Source organism: Colobus angolensis, unplaced genomic scaffold (genome assembly GCF_000951035.1).
Source record: "Colobus angolensis palliatus isolate OR3802 unplaced genomic scaffold, Cang.pa_1.0 Scaffold142, whole genome shotgun sequence".
Classification (NCBI taxonomy): domain Eukaryota; kingdom Metazoa; phylum Chordata; class Mammalia; order Primates; family Cercopithecidae; genus Colobus; species Colobus angolensis.
The window spans coordinates 4,668,492-4,681,525 of record NW_012114511.1 but is presented as its reverse complement, the minus strand read 5'-3'; the positions used below and the strand labels follow the sequence as shown (position 1 = coordinate 4,681,525).

General features: G+C 45.7%; 1 protein-coding gene across 1 annotated transcript in view; it reads right to left on the bottom strand.

Moving 5' to 3' along the window:
• The window catches only part of PAIP2 (poly(A) binding protein interacting protein 2), a 26,843-nt gene extending 19,254 nt beyond the window's left edge, over nucleotides 1–7,589 (bottom strand). Inside the window, exons 1-3 of the mRNA XM_011935319.1 lie at nucleotides 7,483–7,589; nucleotides 227–229; nucleotides 177–183 (exon numbers count right to left, since the gene is read on the bottom strand). The gene's annotated coding sequence lies outside the window, so the exon portion shown is untranslated. The remainder of the gene's footprint in view (nucleotides 1–176; nucleotides 184–226; nucleotides 230–7,482) is intronic.
• Nucleotides 7,590–13,034: the final 5,445 nt, after the last annotated feature.

The window sequence follows — 13,034 nt, the reverse complement described above, 5'->3', positions numbered from 1 at the left end:
CTGAGGCAGGAGAATTGCTTGAACCCAGGAGGCGGAGGTTGCAGTGAGCTAAGATCACACCACTGTACTCCAGTCTGGGCAACAGAGCGACACTCCATCTCAGAAAAAACAAACAAACAACAAAAAACAACTCAATACACCCATTTAGATGCCTTTCCTTCTCCAATATACCCAACCCAATGTCTGCTCTGAGCCAAGGCAAGCCCTTTAAAATTATTTTACTTACACACTTCTTCCCTGCCAATCTTCAGTTTTGTGGAATTTAACACTGGTAGATTCCTACTATTAGGTTTTCTCTTACTATATGTTTTAAAATAATTTTTGAATTGAATACTTGACACTTCACATTATTATCCATTTATATTTTACTAAATTCATCACTCAGGACAGGCACGGTGGCTCACGCTTGTAATCCCAGCACTTTGGGAGGCCAAGGTGGGCAGATCACCTGAGGTCAGGAGTTCCAGACCAGCCTGGCCAACACAGCGAAACCCTGTCTCTACTAAAAATACAAAAATTAGCCAGGTGTGGTGGGCAGGCACCTGTAATCCCAGCTACTGGGGAGGCTGAGGCAAGAGAATTGCGAGAACCTGGGAGGTGGAGGTTGCAGTGAACCGAGACTGCACCCTGTACTTCAGCCTAGGCAATAAGAGTGAAACTCTGACTCAAAAAAAAAAAAAGATACAAAAATTAGCCGGGCGTGGCCGTGTACAGTGGCTCATGCCTGTAATCCCAGCACTTTGGGAGGCCGAGACGGGTGGATCACGGGGTAAGGAGATCTAGACCATCCTGGTTAACACGGTGAAACCCCATCTCTACTAAAAATACAAAAAAAATTAGCCAGGAGTTGTGGCAGGCACCTGTAGTCCCAGCTACTCGGGAGGCTGAGGCAGGAGAATGGCGTGAACCCAGGAGGTGGAGCTTGCAGTGAGCCGAGACCGTGCCACTGTACTCCAGCCGCGGCAAGAAAGCAAGATTCCGTCTCAGAAAAAAAAAAAAAATTAGCTGGGCGTGGTGGTGCTCCCTTGTAGTCCCAGCTACTCAGAAGGCTAAGGCAGGAGAATTGCTTGAATTTGGGAGGCAGAGGCTGCAGTGAGCCAAGATCACGCCACTGCACTCCAGCCCGGGTGACACAGCAAGACCCTGTCTCAAAAACAAGAATAAATAAATTCATCACTCATAGTTGTTTCTTTCTTTTTTTTGACATGGAGTCTCACTCTGTTGCCCAGGTTGAAGTGCAGCTGCACGATATCGGTTCACTGCAACCTCTGCCTCCCGAGTAGCTGGGATTACAAGTGTGTAACACCATGCCTGGCTAATTTATGTATTTTTAGTAGAGATGGGGTTTCACCATGTTGGCCAAGCTCGTCTTGAACTCCTGACCTCACGTGATTGGCCCATGCCGGCCACTCATAATTGTTTCTTATATTCATCATCTTCCCCTAACTTCCTATCTTTGTAAAATAGTTCCAAAGGCTATCTGAGGATTTATCATTCTAAGCCAGTGTCCAAAATATCTTTTGTCTTCATGTTTGAATAAAAATGTTAGTTGTATGGCCTGGCGCAGTGGCTCAGGCCTGTAATCCCACCACTTTGGGATGCTGAGATGGGTGGATCATTTGAGGTCAGAAGTTCTTTTTTTTTTTTTTGAGACAGAGTCTCACTCTCCAAGCTCCGCCTCCCGGGTTCACGCCATTCTCCTGCCTCAGCCTCCTGAGTAGCTGGGACTACAGGCGCCCGCCACCTCGCCGGGCTAGTTTTTTGTATTTTTTAGTAGAGACGGGGTTTCACAGTGTTAGCCAGGATGGTCTCGATCTCCTGGCCTCGTGATCCGCCCGTCTTGGCCTCCCAAAGTGCTGGGATTACAGGCTTGAGCCACCGCGCCCGGCCTGAGGTCGGAAGTTCAAAAAAGTCTGGCCAACATGGTGAAACCCTGCCTCTACTTAAAATACAAAAAGTAGCCGGGCATGGTGGCAGGCGCCTGTAGTGTCAGCTACTCAGGAGGTTGAGGCAGGAGAATCGCTTGAATCCGGGAGGTGGAGGTAGCAGTGAGTCAAGATCGCGCCACTGCACTCCAGCCTCGGCAACAGAGAGCAAGACTGTCTCAAAAAAAAAAAAAAAGGGGGGGTTGTAACATCAGTATTTCCATGTAAATGTGCTGGAAAAAAAATTAGTTGTAACAGTATTCTGAGACGTCTGTGCTTCCTGTCGATAATCTAGTGTCAATAATTTCAACTTTCAATGTTGTAGAAAATCAATTTTCTTTCCTTTTAAAAATCGCATTCTAGGCTGGGCGCGGTGGCTCAGGCCTATAATCTCAGCATTTTGGGAGGCCAAGGCAGGTGGATCACTTGAGGTGAGGAGTTGGAGAGCAGCCCTGGCCAACATGGTGAAACCCCATGTCTTCTAACACAAAATATAAGCCAGGTGTGTTGGTGCACAGCTGTAGTCCCAGCTACTCAAGAGGCTGAGGCAGGAGCATTGCTTGAACCTGGGAGGCAGAGGTTGCAGTGAGCTGAGCTGGTGCACCTGCATTCCAACCTGAGCAACAGAGGGAGACCGCATTTCAAAAAATAAAAATAGGCCGGGCACGGTGGCTCACACCTGTAATCCCAACACTCTGGGAGGCCAAGGGGTGCGGATCACGAAGTCAAGAGATTGAGACCAGCCTGGTCAACATGGTGAAACTCCATCTCTAAAAATACAAAAATTAGCTGGGCGTGGTGGTGCATGCTTGTAGTCCCAGCTACTGGGGAGGCTGAGGCAGCAGAACCACTTTTGGGAGGCGGAGGTTGCAGTGAGCCAAGATTGCACCACTGCACTCCAGCCTGGTGACAAAGCAAATCTCCGTCTCAAAATACTAAATAAAAATTTAAAAATCCTGTTCTAGATGACAGCTTAAGATGTTTAACACTTAGCCAGGCACGGTGGCTCAAGCCTGTAATCCCAGCACTTTGGGAGGCCGAGACGGGCGGATCACGAGGTCAGGAGATCGAGACCATCCTGGCTAACAAGGTGAAACCCCATCTCTACTAAAAAATACAAAAAACTAGCCGGGTGAGGTGGCGGGCGCCTGTAGTCCCAGCTACTCGGGAGGCTGAGGCAGGAGAATGGCGTAAACCCAGGAGGCGGAGTTTGCAGTGAGCTGAAATCTGGCCACTGCACTCCAGCCTGGGCGACAGAGCAAGACTCCGTCTCAAAAAAAAAAAAAAAAGATGTTTAACACTTAAATTCATATATTTCACCATATTTTGGTTAGGTAAAGGCAATTTTTTCCCAGTACTGCTGCCTGGAAGTCAGCAAACCCTTTCAATTTATCAACTTAGGGCTTCATTGTGTCTTCAGCTGTTTTCCCTCCTGAAATGCCTCTTAGACATATTGGTTTCCAGCAGTGTCCTTTTACATTGTCTATGGAATTTTAAAATAAAGAATCTTTTAGGTTTTACAATCTTTCTCCACTAGTTTCATCTTTTAAGAATTCTCATTAAAATTCAAATACAGTTCTCTTCTGTTTCTTTCATTAATCTACCTCCATAAGCACCATCTTTTCTCATTCCCTTGGACTCTGTTTTGAACCACTGTGATCCTTACCTTATTTGCATATAAAATATATTCAATCGTATTTTACGCATATAATACGTTTAAGTATACTTCCTTTGGCAGTTAAGAGAGGATCGCAAAATTTTTCTTTTGTTTTTTTTTTTTCAGACGGAGTCTCACTCTGTCGCCCAGGCTGGAGTGCAGTGGCCAGATCTCAGCTCACTGCAAACTCCGCCTCCTGGGTTTACACCATTCTCCTGCCTCAGCCTCTCCAGTAGCTGGGACTACAGGCGCCCGCCACCTCGCCCGGCTAGTTTTTTGTATTTTTTTAGTAGAGACGGGGTTTCACCGTGTTGGCCAGGATGGTCTAGATCTCCTGACCTTGTGATCCGCCCATCTCGGCCTCCCAAAGTGCTGGGATTACAGGCTTGAGCCACCGCGCCCGGGGCAAAATTTTTCATTTGGTCTGTTTTCCACTCTGAAGTCTGTGAAAAGCACTGAATTTTTTGTTTTACTATTTGGCGCAATAAGGTAATGATTAAAAAACATGGGCTCTGGGCTGGGGCGGTGGCTCACACCTGTAACCCCAGCACTTTGGGAGGCCAAGGTGGGCGGATCACGAGGTCAGGAGATCGAGACCATCCTGGCTAACACAGTGAAACCCCATCTCTACTAAAAAATACAAAAAACTAGCCGGGTGAGGTGGCGGGCGCCTGTAGTCCCAGCTACTGGAGAGGCTGAGGCAGGAGAATGGTGTGAACCCTGGAGGCGGAGGTTGCAGTGAGCCGAGATTGTGCCACTGCACTACAGCCTGGGTAACAGAGTGAGACTCCATCTCAAAAACAACAACAAAAAAAACCCATGGGCTCTGGAACCAGGCTGCTTTACTGTGTGACTATGGCAAGTTATTTAACCTGAGTCTCGGTTTCCTCATCTGTTACATGGGAATTAATAACAGTACCTAGTTAGAGAACCTGGCACATAACAATTAGCATTATCTATCCCGGTGATTAAACGTTTAGGGCAGTTAAAGGTCTCTAGACCAAGGGACAAGGTAAAAATCACAGATATTAAACCTATAGAGATGATACAGTATCACAGGAAAATCCCAAAGTCTACCCTCATCTCAACTGTAGTGTAATAAGGGTAATTAGGTGAGAGCAAGGATGGATCATCCTTACTGATAAAAGCTCCGGTACATTAGAAATGTCACCCAAATTTATACAAACTGATAAAGGAAGCAGAGGCAATTCAAATCCCCCAAACTTGTGCCCCTCCAATATGGTGGCCATCAGCAACATAGATCTATTTAATTAAAATTTAGTTACTCATTTACACTAGCCACATCTCATGTGCTCATAACTACACACAGTACCTCATCATTGGACAGCACCACTCTACAAACAATGAAAAAATTAAGAAAAAAGGGAGTTATTGGAACTGAACCTTAGCCTATGTTGAATGCAAACTATTCATGCACCTGTGCAACAGGTGGTCTAGATCACAAAGGCAAAGACTTGGACAACTTTAATCTTAGACCACAGTCAGAAGACCTTAGACCACAGAAGATTGTAGGTTCAAATCCCAGCTATGCTACTTAACCACCTTAAAGTACCCTAGACCTGTCACTAAATCACACAGCACCACTTAATGGTTAACAGCACACAATCTCTGGACTATGTGGATTCGAATTCCGACTATCATTAGCTATGTGACATTGGGCAAGTTACTTCACATCTCATTTTTTATCTTCATTTTATAGTAGGGCCTATCTTCTAGCTATGTTGTGGATCAAATTAGTTAATATTTGTAAAAGCAATTAGAACAATGCCTGGCATTATTAAGTGTTACATAAATATTTGCTACATAAAAATAATCTCTCAAGCTTCTATTTCCTTAATTCCCAAGTGGGCAAGATAAAACTTGCTGTTGGGAGGCCGAGGCGGGAGGATCACGAAGTCAGGAGATCGAGACCATCATGGCTAACACGGTGAAACCCCATCTCTACTAAAAATACAAAAAATTAGCCAGGCGTGGTGGCAAGCGCCTGTAGTCCCCACTACTCGGGAGGCGGAGGCAGGAGAATCGCTTGAACCCGGGGAGGCGGAGGTTGCAGTGAGCAGAGACTGCGCCACTGCACTCCAGCACTCCAGCCTGGCGAGAGTGAGACTCCAGCTCAAAAAAAAAAAAAAAAAGTAAAAAGAAAAAAACTTGCTCTGCCCATTTCATGTTTCATGGTAATGAATGAATAACAGGATGTAAATTACAAGAAAATGTTTTAAAAGCACAAAACGTTATTAGATTACAAGGCAGAGGACTTGCCTTCCACATTCTTTAATCTCCCACAGTATCAACCAAATTGCTGTGCTAAGTGTTGATTTAATAAATTTTAAATTTTTCACTAAAACTGGAGCATCACACTCTAAAGTCATAAACGGATAAACCTGAATAAGGTGCAGAGTGCTTAAGGAAAAGCCTGCTATAAACTCATTCTGACCCAAAGAGGGTGAAATTACCTCAATTTGAGTTCCTAAGGAGCAATATGCACAGCCTTGAATCATTAGAGGAAATCTCCATTCCCTAACCTCCAATCCTTAAAGAAACACAAATGGGCTCTATAGTTGTTGTCAAGTTACCTATCCGGTGATATTTTTTGGTGAAAAACAGTTTTCTTCAAGTTCACTACTGACAAGTGGTATAAACAGATTAATTTCCCCCAAATATCCTGTCTTTCACTAACTGGAAACAGAATCACGAAAGCAAATAGTGGAGTCCCATTAGAAATTATTATAGAGAACTTTTACTTATTGCAAACATAACTTATGCCAGATGAAATTTCAAAAGCGACTTAATGAAAATATAAACCAACATCTGATCTAACTGCTCTAATGAAATCTGAAAAAACAATGCCACCACGTTCCAACATTAGCCAGCACACCCAACATGAGCATCTGCTTTCCGTTGGAATAAACGTCAAAGGCTGTCAGCTGCTACACCTTTCAAGGCAAATTGGAAGCCAAATTCTTTCTAGAGTTTGGGGTTTTTATGAGTTGATACGGGTGCCAAATCAGAGAAAAGAGAAACAAAAGGAAACAGGTAAGACCCCTTTTAAGAGTTACTAAAAAATATCACTGGTGGCTGCTGCAACAAATGTTTTGATGACGTAAGTTCACCACAAGCCTTATTTATTTTTGGTGGCGGTGGCGGGGAAGGAGAGTAAGCACAGAAAATTATTAAAAAGTGAGAGAACCTTAAAGTTCATCTAACTCAACGCCCTCCTAGGGTAAGGGTTCCCAGTATTCTAAAGGTTCTTTTTTCTGGGACATGAGCTACAATACAACCAAAATTAAGGGGTCGGGATGGCAAAGAAACGGGAGAAAAACGATCATCTGATCAGGCCCGTCGACGGTTGCAGCGTTCCCCCAGGACGCCAAGAGTCCGCCAGTTCCTCCGCCCCTCTCTTCCAAAAACCCCAGCCTCGGCTAAGGCGCGCACGCGCAGCAAGTAGGAGCTGCGCGTGGCGACGCGCAGGCGTAAAGTGGGTAGAAACAATGAGCTTTGTTGCCGAGGCGGTGGTGGGGGGCAGGGGAAAGGGTACCCGGCGGAGGGAGAAAGGACCGGAGGAATGGGCAACAAGGCAAAGTGCTATCCCGGCAACCCTCGCGCCACTGAGGACCCGGATAGAGAGCTGCGAGATCCAAATCATTGTGACAATGAAAAAAAAAAGCGACGGCCATGTCTCAGAGAAGAGAGAGACGAAGTACGAAGTCGGCCCAAGCTCATCCCTCAGACTTGGTGGAAAGAGACAGTGAACAACCGAGGCCGCAAGGGACTCGGTGGCCAATCACCCAGGGAACCCTTTAGGCTCCTCTGCCGTCGCCGACGTGCTCTCCTCCGACCGCCGCACCCCTGTCGCCACTCCGCCCGAGGGGACCCCCTCACCCAGTGGACGGCAGCCAACGAATCCTGTCGGCCTCCGCGGATCTCCACAGGCAGCGCCGCTCCCCCGCTCGACGTGCGCTTCGCCCGCCGCCTCCCTTCTCCAGTCCAAACAAACACCCTAGCCCGGAAGTGACTTCACTTCCGTCGCCGTCAGCCCCGCCCTCTTTTCTGTCAGCTCTGCCCTCCGAAGCCACTAGAGGCCGCGCGCGATAACGCGCGACCCCGAAGGCTGTCTCCAAGGCTGCACACGGGTGCACGCGCAACGGTCTTTTAGCGTTCCCCTGCGGCCGCCTGCCAGGTGTACTGGGAACGCTGTCGCACGTTCTCTCTGAGAGGCAGGAATGGGGGCGTACCACTGTTCCCACACCCGCCCATCTTCCGGGAATGATGGGATGCAATGAGTGAGGCAGCTGGACACTGAAGAGCACCCTGACAAGACACACAGGCGTGGACTTTTACAGACGTCACACACACCCCAAAAAAGTAATATTTAGATAATGACATAGCACATACACACCCATACACATCCCAAGAATGATACACAATGTCACACAAACAGCGACATGCACCGAGTCACATCAAGATCCTGACACAAAAATAATAAACTAAGGGAAATCACAGAGGCGTACTAAATGATATGCAAACACCCGCACTCAGACACGTGCAGGCACAAAAACACACTTTTTGAAGCTGGATGCAAACGCAAAATACAAATACACGTGCAAAATTCTTTGTGGCTAAAGGAGGAAATGCTGTTTCCACACAGGATAGAAGAGCGTGACCTCTGGGTTCAAGAATTTCCTAGTCCGTGATTCTGGGTGCACTGGCCCCATAGTTATTCTTACCCATGCTTCCTTCCTGTCATCGTTGAGAAGCCCCAAGATACATTTCTAGTGACACTAAGCAATGTAAAGAAGAGAGTATGTTTTTTTGTTTGAGACAGAGTCTGGCTCTCTTGCCCAAGCTAGAGTGCAGTTGTGCCATCTCGGCTCACTGCAACATCCACCTCCCGGGTTCAAGCATTTCTCCTGCCACAGCCTCCCGAGCAGCTGGGACTACAGGTGCACACCACCACACCCCACCAATTTTTGTACTTTTAGTAGAGATAGAGGTTTCACCGTGTTGGCCAGGATGGTCTCGATCTCCTGACCTCGTGATCCACCTGCCTCGGCCTCTCAGAGTGCTGGGATTACAGGTGTGAGCCACCGCACCCAGCCAAGAGTCTGTGTTTTACAAATTTGGATGTTCAAAATGTGTAGACACTATCTTTTGTATAAACACTATCTTTGAAAGAGGGACACAAACTAGTTTCTTCCCTTTGGAGAAGGAAAATGAGCGACTAGGAAACGGGTGCAAATAACTATCTTTTTACTCTCCTGAAAAATTTGAATCTTTTAAAAACAATGTTTATTTTATTTACTAAGACAAAAAATTCCCTCCATGGGAAGGCTTGAATTTAGAAACAGGGCTGTTTCTCTTCAGAGCTATTTCATTCACTGAACACTGTTCTGGGCCAGTCCAAAGCCCCAAATAAATGAATGCAGATGGTTCTGCCCTAGCTCCTGGGTCAACCACTTTGGCAGCACTTACAGGTCTATATTCTAAACTGTGAAGATAAGCTATCAACCTGAGGCTGGAGGAAGTCTGAACAGAACAACATAGGTATTTATATAGTCTGAGATGACCCAGACACTCTTTTTAAGACACAGTCTTGCTCTATCACCCCAGCTGGAGTGTAGTGGCATGATCACAGCTCACTACAGCCTCAACCTTCCTGGCTCAAGCAATCCTCCCACCTCAGCTTGTGAAGTAGCTGAGTACCACCATGCCTGGCTAATTTTTGAATTTTTTGTAGAAATGAGGTTTTGCCACATTGCCCAGGCTGGTCTTGAACTCCTGGGCTCAAATGATCTGCCCGCTTCAGCTTCCCAAAGTGCTGGGATTACAGCCGTGAGCCACACGGCCTGGCCTAACCCAGACTCGCTTAAAAGGTAAACATGAGGCTGGGTGCGGTGGCTCACGCCTGTAATCCCAGCACTTTGGGAGGCCGAGGTGGGCGGATCACAAGGTCAGGAGTTCGAGACCAGCCTGGCCAACATGGTGAAACCCTGTCTCGACTAAAAATACAAAAATTAGCCAGATGTGTTAGCACACTCCTGTAGTCAGCTACCCATGAGGCTGAGGCAGGAGAATCGCTTGAACCTGGGAGGGAGGTGGAGGCTGCAGTGAGCCGAGACCATGCCATTGCATTCCGGCCTGGGTGACAGAGTAAGACCCTGTCTTAAAACAAACAAACAAAAAGGTAAATATGAGATAATTGAATTTGTTATTTAGTAACACAATCCACTTAACTGGTTATAATGGTAATAAAAAATATTTGATAAATCATGTGAAACACTCAAAAGACCAATGCTGTTTTTCCCACACAAAGGGGTTAAGATCTCAATTTCCAAATCGCATTGAGAGTTCACCACTGTGGCTAAGCGTCAGGGGCCCAGTATTTCCTTGGCATTCTCTAGACACAAGGACGCTGCTCGATTGCAAAATAAACTTCAATGTAGCAATATTATGGTTGGATAGTGATGGTGATCTATAAATGGAAAACAAAATAATGAAGGCTAACAAGTTTGCTAATGATAAGGAAAGACACTGCAATGGGACCAACAGAGAGATCCAGTTTTAAAACACTGCAAAAATTTACCTAGCTGATTCACATAGTAACCATCTTAAGATGGAGGTTGAAGTAGAAATCAGAAGGCCCAGGATGGCTATGAGTAGGCCCCACTGTAAATCATCACCTTCCTACAGACCTTTCATTTCTCATCAATAATGTAAAAAGTATGTACCTTCTTACCCCAACACTCCAAATATAGGAATCTACCCAAATGGACAGATGTAAAGAGAGACATGTAAGAATATAGCCTGGTTATAAAACCCAAAAGATCAAAATGCCTAACAGGAAATTGGTTAAATGAATAATGATGCATTAAAATAAAATCATTTAAAATATGTATATTCATTGATATAGAATATATCAATGCTTTTTAAAAGAGCAGGTTGCAAAACAGCATGTTTGTACGATCTTTCAAAATTTTATATGAAACAGGCACGAGTAGATATAAATGCCAAGTATCCGATAGAGTGGTCATGAAAATGTTAATAGCAGTATTTCCAGGTGGTCAAATTTCAAAGGAGTCATTATTTTCTGAATTTTAAAATATTGTCTAAATTCTCTAGGAAAGCTTGAATTGCATATTCCATTTATAAACAGGAAAACACCCCCTTCCCCACCCCAAAATGAACTCTAACATAGGTTCCTATAGTGCTTCGGTAATGGTCTTGTCCCTATGCTCCTTTGTATCAAGCTAGGCAGAGAATGTAGCTAGCTAGGGCAGGTACGTGGGGTTGAGTAAGGGCCTAACACTGCAAGGTCCCTGCTCTGAATGAGGTGAGGTGATAAAGTATTACTCAGCTTTTAAAATGCCTACTTATGTCTGCAATGATCTAAGCACTGAGGATACCACAGACAGTAAGTGGTAGGTTTTCCTAAAAAAGTTGTTTAGTGAAGTTTAAAACTCACCTGGCCTTAAAGAGCCAAACTTGTGTAGGTTGAATAGGCAGCATGGTCAGGATTTGGAAAACAATGTGTAGGTGTAGAATAGGTAAACGTTTTTGCAGAATCATCATGTGTGCCTACAGATATGCTGAATAACTGGAAAGGCAGAAGCAATTCCTCTCTTCCAGCTGGAAAAACCCTTCCTTGCTGACTTTGTGCAGCTCAGCTTTTTGTTTCCATGTCCTCCCCATGTTCGGCTCTCTAGAAGCTTGCCTTTTAAAATAAGATGGGCCAGAGATACACTTGGAGTTTCAGCAGAAGCAACCAAAATCAGGAAAATGAACTAGGAGGTATCACGAAAGTCTCACTATCCATTACACCAATCATCACTTAAACTGCAATCCTTTTCCACAGGCTCTCACACCATAAAGCAGGTTTCCCTATTCAAATAGGGCATAGGCTGGGTTCTGTGGCTCACACCTATCATCCCAGCACTTTGGGAGGCTGAGGCAGAGGAATGTTTGAGGCCAGTTCAAAACTAGCTTGGGAAACTTATCAAAACCCCATGTTCACAAAAAATGAAAAAAAATAGCTAAGTGTGGTGGCACATTCCTGTAAATCCCAGTTACTCATAGGCTGAGGCAGGAGGCTTGCTTAAGCCCAGGAGTTCGAGGCTGCCATGAGCTATTAGTGTGCCACCGCACCCCAACCTGGTAAGACGGTGAGGCTGTCTCTAAAAAAAAACAGGTGGGGGTGGGCCAGGTACAGTGGCTCACGCCTGTAATCCTAGCACTTTGGGAGGCCGAGGTAGGCGAATCACTTGAGGTCAGGAGTTTGAGACCAGCCTGGGCAGCATGATGAGACCCCCGTCTCTTCTAAAAGTACAAAAATAAAAATTAGCCAGGTGTGGTTGCACACCTGTAGTCACAGCTACTGGGGAGGCTGAGGCAGGAGAATCACTCAAAACTGGGAGGCGGAGGTTGCAGTGGGCTGAGATCACGGCACTGCACCCCAGCCTGGGTGTCAGAGCAAGAACCCCTCTCAAAAAAGAAAAACAAAAATCAACAAAAAACTAGGATTTATGCAAGTGTAGCCAAAAAAGTAAAAAGTGCCGGGCATGGTGACTTGCCCATGAATTTGAGACCAGCCTGAGCAACATAGCAAGACCACATCTTCTAGACACACACACCCACACCCCCCCTACAAAAATTAGCTGGGCATGGCAGCACATGACCGTAGCCCTAGCTACTTGAGAGGTGGAGGCAGGTGGATCACTTGAGTCCTGGAGTTCGAGGCTGCAGTGAGCTATGTATGATTGTCATTTATTGCCTGGGTGACAGCACCAAAGCCCGTCTCAAAACAAAAACAAAACAAACCAAAACAAATAAGTAGAGTTGATAGTTATTAAGAAAGTAGCTGGGATCTGATTGCTCTGTGATGTTTCAAGTTTTCCCATCATGTAGGAAAACAAACTCTTCCATTTAAATCTCAAAAGCCAAATGGCCAATAAGCAGCAGCTACTTCTTATTTAACAACCCTGTCAAAGTTGAGCCAACTGAAATTGGTCCCGTTTTTGATAGGCAGGGGCAAGGAGTGAAGCTTGAAAAGCATTTTGTCCTAATCAAAGGTAGGACTCCTGTTGCTCTTTGTGTATACCCTTTTGGATCAGGTCCTTAGAAGAAACTTCTCATAGGCCAGGCGCGGTGGCTCACACCTGTTATCCCAACACTTTGGGAAACCAAGGTGGGTGGATAACTTGAGTCCAGGAGTTTGAGAGACTAGCCTGGGCAATATGGCAAAACCCCTCTACAGAAAATACAAAACTTAGCTGGGTGTGGTGGCGTGCACTTGTAGCCCCAGCTACTGTGGAGGCTGAGATGTGGGAATCACCTGACTCGGGAGATGGAGGCTGCAGTAAGCCATGATTGCACCACAGCACTCCACCCTGGGTGACAGTGAGACCCTGTCTCAGCAACAAACAAGAAAACTTCAAAGG